Below are 7,525 nucleotides of genomic sequence, written 5' to 3'. Positions count from 1 at the left end.
GAGGTTCTGCAGAGCGGGCCAAAGCCGTGGGGGCCAGCGTGTCGGCTCGGCCGCGTGGCTGCAATACGCACGCTCTGGGCGCGTCCAGTGCACGCACTGAATGTGCTCGACGAAATGCCAGAGCATGCTACAGAGCTTGGTTGGAGACTGGCAATTAAGCAGGACTAGGGTTAGGAGTAAACGGGGAGACTAGTGGACATGCTGGTTTGATCAGAGGTGCAAGGTCACAGTGCAATGCCAAAACTCATGTCAAAACTGGTCATGCTCTCCAGGTGTTTGACAAAATGCCACATGCACTTAGGCAGGTCTTGGGGTGGCCAAAAACTCCAGATGGGGGTCTCTTTAGATGCAAAAGAGAGTGGTGAGGTTAGTTGGACAAAGGGGAAACTTGCTAGTGCAAGTTTTGAAAAACCCCAATTCTGGACAGGAAATAAATAGCATTATTCCATGAACCAAAAATGATCTAAATGGTGCATGCTCCTGGACTTAAGAGTTTAACATGGGGGACTACAAGTAGGAGAAATAATTAAGGGCTATAGGAGCAACTAAAATGGTGGTTGCTGTACAAAGCACAAGATTGGTCCAGAATGGAAATGAGGTTGATTCACTCAATTTTTCAAAGAACAACCCTGGATTTTTGCACAAAGTGGAATAATATGCTCCTACTGACCTCCCTTAATTTTGGTAGAAGTTTTAAATGAAATATTTAAAATAGGTTGTAGTGCAAAATGCACTCTGGACCAGAGAAGAAAAATTGAGTGCAGGGCTCAAAATATTTCATGAATGAAATATATTTTTGCATAAAAGTGATTTAAAAACATCACATGACATCTCCAAATTTTATGGGAATTTTAAGTGAATCTATCAAATGGTTGTAGTTCAAATATGGTCAATTAACCTTGAAAAACCATTTTCAAGAAAATAAAGATCAAGCAACTTAATTATTTAATTAGTTACACTGATAAAAGGAAAGTTTTTCTTGAGAGGTTAAAACAAGTCCAACAACATTTTTGAAAAGTTTTCTTTTGGAAAAACTCATCATAACAGGGAAGGAAATGATTTAAACAAAAATCAAAATGGAGCTCAAAAATTCAAAGTTTTAAATCCTGGCAAAATTTTATTCCTTAAAAACAAGGCCAAATTTTTGGGGTGTCACAATACTATCCCCCTTAAGAAAAATCTCGTCCTCGAGATTTGCTAAAAGTGGTGTTAAGAAAATATTTACGCAATAAAGATGTGGCTACAGTGAGAGGGCAATAAGTGGTGAAAAACCACAGTGTGAAAAACTGGTGCCGCGTGGAAAAGTCCACGGTTCGTGACAAAAACGGGTGATTTCTACGCTGGATATAAATTTAGGATAACTCCTAAATTTAGATATACGCTGGTCGCACCCGAGAGCACAGTGCTCTCTCTGGCCGACAGGTGGACCCGGGGTCCACTGTCAGTCTCCTCTTCTTCTCCCTCTGGACCCTTTCTTCCTCCTCTCTCCCGCGCGCTTTCTCCACCGGCGACGCCTAGTGTGTAGGGCATCTAGGCCGTACCGTGGTAGTGCGCGGCGTGCTAGCTGCCGGTGCAGCGTGCACTCACCTCGCGGGCCAGCGTGCTGTCGGCACTGCTCGCGGATTCGACTCCGAACACCGGCGATCGGCGACGAGCGGCGTTGGTGGACTTCGCCCACCGTACACCGAGCTCGAGCTATAAAAAACGGCTGGGGTGCCTCTCTTCTTCCTCACATCTGGCCTCACTTCTCCTCCTCCTTCTTCTCCATTACTGCTTACGGAAGCTCGTCGAGGGCTCTAATGGCGGAGGCGATGCCGGACTGGTTTGTGATCCTGATATGCGGAGGGCTGGCGACGCTGCTGGGGCTCTCTGTGCTCCTGTGCGCGATGATCTTCGACGAGTATCGCGATGCTGCGGCTCGGGTGTTGGTTCTCCGCGGTGGTGGTGATCATGAGGAGTAGATGGAGTGTGTCGGGTGCTAACTGTCGTTAAGGGGTGGATTAGCTGGATGTAACCCGTTGCAAAGTTTTGCAAACAGTGTATGTGTCCTGAATGATTATGTTGTGAGTCTGCTGCGTGGTGCTGTGTGAAATTAATCCAGCGTCGTGAGAAGGGGCAGGTGTAGCAATTCAGGGGAAAGAAATCTCACTCCAGGATTTCGCGAGGGAAAAACAGTTAATTTAAAGGAGCATAAACCACAACAAAAACTACACACATTAGCAGAAGCCAAATAATTGACTCGCCGTACAAACTCAGGGTATCACGCATAAGTCACACACATAAATAAATGCTGCAAAGGAACAAATACAGTAGTGACGTCTAAAATGAAAATGGTAACTGGACGGGGTCCTGATAAAATGTCTCTGGTAAAGGAATACATTCTTCTTCAATCGGAGGCAGTGGATTGACCAGTCGATGTATGCGTCTCTCCGTGTCGGGTCTCAGTGGTCTGCCGATGGCAACCTGAGGATTTAAATCTGCGAGGCTCTGGAGATAATCCATCACTCGCTGGTTTAAATGCTCTTGAGCAATGATGTACTGGATAAGGTTGGCCAGAACTGGGTCTCTCTCAATACGTCCACCGGGAAAAGATGTTACTTCTCCGGGTGCTGCACGGCTCGGAAAGTAATAATATCCTCGTTCGCGGGCATAGGGTACTGCGGATCGAAGACGAGCAATCGCTTCTTTCGCAGCAGCCTTCTATGGCCAAGTGTGGGGTTGGCATAGATTTCCCCACGAAGGAAACTTCTATTGGATCTTGGTTGGGGTCTACAGGAGGAATGTGTACTGCTGCCCAATATTCCGAGGTGGATGGGGTGATCCTTGATTTGAACAGCTCGTACTGGGGTGGCTGGGTAGAACCCATGGTACTGCGGGTAAAATCCCACAATAATTTGACAAAGCTACCTGGGGTTGCATCTGGGGTTCTCAGATGAATGCTGGGGTTCGGCATGACAGGAAAAGTGCGAGTGTTGTGCACAAAGTGAGGGTTGCTGGGTAAGGTCACAAGGTGGCCTTTATATAGCAATGGAGCCGGATCGTTTTACCGTGGTGAAAGGTAATAAATTTGCCAGCTTAGCTCCAAAGGTCGGGTCAGTGTCAGAGATACACATATCTCATAAAGAGACGTGTTACTGTGGTTGTCGTCGGGTTGGTTTTGGTAGTTGTGCCCGGAAAAATATGCAGCTATGCGCTGACCAAACATGCAAGGCTACTATTAAAACAGAGGCACAAAGACAGGCTGCGTTAATATACGCGGTCGCATGATTACAAAAGCGAGGATACATTGAAACTTGGTACTACTCATACGGCTCAGTCTACCTCGTTTATGTCTAAACGGGCGTGCCTGGTGGATGTCGAGGCTTCTCCACGTGTCTCTCTGCCGGGATTAGTCGGAGATGGCGGAGGAACTGCAGGGTCGGGGTAGTGATGAATGACCATCGCGGGGATTGTTGGCCACAACCCCGTTGGAGTGTGCTCCCAAAATGCGACGAAGCACTTCTGGGGTTATCGCAGCACCTTGGCCGATGGCTGGGGCAGATCTCGGGGTCTCGATCGGTTGTCCAAACAACACGACTGGGTTGTCGGTGTTGGGCTCGTTTTCTTCTCTCGCCGGGGCTCGACGAACCAGCTCTCCACGAGCTGCGATTAGATCAATAGTGATCTGGTCGAACAGTGCCTCTAGTGCACTTACATAGCGCACTAGGTGCAACAATGCGGGGTCCGTCTCGTGATCTCCATTAGCAACTTGGGGTGGTCTACCATACCCTTCACGTCTGGGTAGTAGTGGAACGAGCGACAGTTAACTCTGGGCGACAAGTGCCTGAGATGAACTATAGCCTCTCGAGCGGCTAGCTGGATGGCTTGTGGCTCAAAGGAAGTTGTTCTTCCGGTGAACCGGTAGGGGCGCTCGGGTGCTAGACTCCTACCGTAAATGTGCACAGTGGCCCAGAATTGACGGTCTTCACCGCTCATGGGTCCTTGATACACAACATATTCTGGTGGCTCCTCTAACGCGTAGGCACGACGGGTGAGGTTTGCGAGGATGGTCACAAAACCTCCAAGGTTGGTTGCTGTGGTTTCGTTGTGCACTATAGGTCCAGGCATTGTGGCTCGGTTGGGGTAGCGGTTGTGCGTGCTGGTTGGGTGCTAGCGCGCCCTTTTTATAGGAAAAGGGAGCGGAATCTTCCTTCGCACGCTTGCGAGAAAAGGACTATTTAGGGGCCGGTCACTGGCGCATGAGTGACAGGTTAGGTTGATAGGTTGGGCACCGACTGCCAAAAGGTGTTGGGTCACTGTGTGGCTATCTTGCACGAGAAGTATGGCTGGGGTTTGGTTAAGGTCTGGTGGGTTGGTTTGCCTAAGTTTATTGACCTGGCTAAGATAGGATTAGCCAATGGTCAGCCTGGCTCTGATACGAAGCCTGTCACGACCGGGTTTTCCGGGTAATAAATTTCCAGAAAAGACCGTCGTGCTCATCAGCCCCAGGATTACTGTTAGCTGATGAGGTTCCAACTTGATACAGAAATTCCAAGCAAAATACAAAATATGTAGTACAAGACCATTCTGGCCTGTGAGTACAACAAATGGTTTCTAGTGGTGGATGGCGGAAGCGGGTTGTGAAGCATCAGTGTCTATGGGACTCCATTTCCCACGGGAACAGCTGACCAGGTTAATTCCTATCTTCGCGAGGCTGCTATCTCCAAGTGTGGGTTCCGGGGCTGGCATCGCGTCGATCCTCTCCGTGCAAGAAAAATCTGGCCAAGACAATAGCCAGGGACAAGCCAGTGAGTACTTTGAATGTACTCGCAAACATTAAGAACGCAGGTATAATATAACAATGATGTGTTGAAAATGTTTTATGCTCATGACGTCAGTCACAATAGATAAATAAAACTCTGAGGCGTGCAAACAAGTTATTTATAAAATTGCATTAACATGGTAGTATAAAAACTTATGAAAACAAATAACAAGTAATGCCACAGTCGGGCGTCTTAGCGACACCACACAAAGGGCTTTAAAAGAAATGCCACAGTCGGGCGTCTAAGCGACGCCACATAAAGGGCTTTAAAAGAAATGCCACAATCGGGCGTCTAAGCGACGCCACATAAAGAGCTTTAAAAGAAATGCCACAGTCGGGCGTCTAAGCGACACCACATAAAGGGCTTTAAAAGAAATGCCACAGTCGGGCGTCTAAGCGACACCACATAAAGAGCTTCAAAAGAAATGCCACAGTCGGGCGTCTAAGCGACGCCACATAAAGGGCTTTAAAAGAAATGCCACAGTCGGGCGTCTAAGCGACGCCACATAAAGGGCTTTAAAAGAAACAATCATAATGAATATCCCGGAGGTAGAACCATCCCAGAGATACACGATAATAACAATAATATCATGGGTTAGTCAACAATAATAATAATCAATAGTTATCACAAGTCACAAGTAGTATTTCCATTTCTGGATTAACAGTCTCACCTCCGTAGACCGACACTAAGACCGATACTTGACCCATCCCAGACTGAACTCCTTAACCATGGACACGGCTATTCGAATAGGTTTATTCTCTGCAGAGGGTGTACTCTTTACCCACGTGTAACGGATTTCTTTAGTCCAGCAGGACTAATTCCGTCTACGGTCTTTTTGTTGAAAACACACCAAACTTGCACACACCAGCTTACCACACACGTGTCTGGAATCACCCATGGCACCTGTTAAGCAAACTCTAAGTGGGGAGGCTACAACCTCGCGTAGCATGGGATCAAATTTATATCGCGCGCTCTAAGGGGTGGCCTCCCCTCTCGGTCCCAACCGGAAACACCCATGCCCCCGGACCAGGTGGCCTGCCTACCAGTTACAACCAGTATCTTCCACCATGGCCTCTCTGTACGGTGTGTGCTAGAAAGAGGTTGACAACTTACTGAACCGTACTCTACTTGCTGTAGAGACGAGTGGTAGTACGAAACAAGTATGGGGGTTACTGGAACAAGACTCGATCTACGGTCGACTCAGGAGGTTCAAGTATTCCCTGCATGATTAGTATAACAAATATATTTCATCAAACAGAGTCACCACTCATATCACCTTACCATGCCATACCAGACAGAACCGTCCCGACGGAGACCGGCGACAAACTCATACCTACCCAAGGCAGAGGTTTTCCCGGTTTCCTGCCGGTATGCATGTAAAGCTCATGAGGGTGATTATCATCACAAGTGTGTCTATTACCAACAGCATGGAAATCAATAACATGCACCCATGCATATGATCATATCACATGAAATAACAAGTCCTTCGAAATGCGGTGGTGTAATAAATGCATCAACGATCACTCCAAAATTATTATGCCGGGGTTCAGAATGCTTGCCTTCAATGTGTGGAAAGGCAGGGTGCTCTCCAAACTTTTGAAAGTTTCTTCTCTCTCCCAAAAATCCTATTTGAAAATATATTTGAATTAACACACATTTCAAAAACAGAACCAAAAAGTGGTTTGAAAAATTTTCAAATAAATCTTAAAATAAACTAGACCAAATTTTAAGAAGGTAGCGAAAAGAATCAACTCATTTGGACTTATATTCAAAAAGTTAGAGCCAGTCAAAAATTTGGTCAAAATCTGTTTTTAAATAAAACAGAAAAAGAAAACGTTTCGGAGGGGAATACGCTTTCGGAGCGGGGAAAGCGTACTAGGGATAATACGCCTTCACTTAATCTCACGTGGACAGCGCGGGGTGTCGCTGACAGTGGGCCCGCCTGGCCCACTGGTCATGTTTGACCGGTCGCCGCGCGTCGTCTCCCTCCTCTGTCCGAGCGGAGCGGGGCTCCGGCGATCGTCGACGGTGTTTGGCTGCTCCTCGCGGGCTCCAGAGGGTAGGGATGGATCCGCACGGCCGGGGCGGTTCTCCCGGTGGTCGTGGGGTTGTCGGCGGTGGAGGAGCTGCCGGCGGTGAGCTCCGCGGCGGAGGAAAGCTTCGGTGGCGAAGTGACTTTGTGGCAGGCGATGGTTCCCGATCAAAATCAAGTAGTGGGAAAGGTTCATGGAGGATGAGGAAGTTCCTGGCGAAGAGAACGGAGAGGGGGAGGTACTGGAGGTGCCGGATCGGCCGGGGCGGTGGCGGCGGCAGGAGTTGCCGGAGATGAGGAAGGAGACCTCCCCGGGTCGAATGCGAGGCAGGGAAGCGCCATGGGGTTAGCATGAGGTCGCGTGCGTGCTCAGAGGGGCTCGGGGTGTCCATTTATAGCGCGCCAAGGTCGGTTTCCGCGGCGGTGGGATAAGCTCTCCGGCGAACCGTTTCTCTGTAGCTAGGGCGACGTGGCGGCGACGAACGCTAGCGGACACCCGTGTGGATGAGCTCGGGCTGTTCCGGGGCCAGGTGGCGAGGGGCGAGGCTTGGGCGGCGCTGCCTGTGGCAGAGGCGCACTGCCGACGCTGGAGTGCCGCCAAGAACGCCCTGGCGGCGGCGCTGTAAGCGTGCCAGGGTGGTTTGACGCGATGCTGCGAGGCGGGGAGTGCGTGGCGAGGTGCTGCCGTGTG

Source organism: Triticum aestivum, chromosome 4B (assembly GCF_018294505.1).
Source record: "Triticum aestivum cultivar Chinese Spring chromosome 4B, IWGSC CS RefSeq v2.1, whole genome shotgun sequence".
Lineage (NCBI taxonomy): Eukaryota > Viridiplantae > Streptophyta > Magnoliopsida > Poales > Poaceae > Triticum > Triticum aestivum.
Note: the sequence above shows the minus strand (reverse complement) of the source record.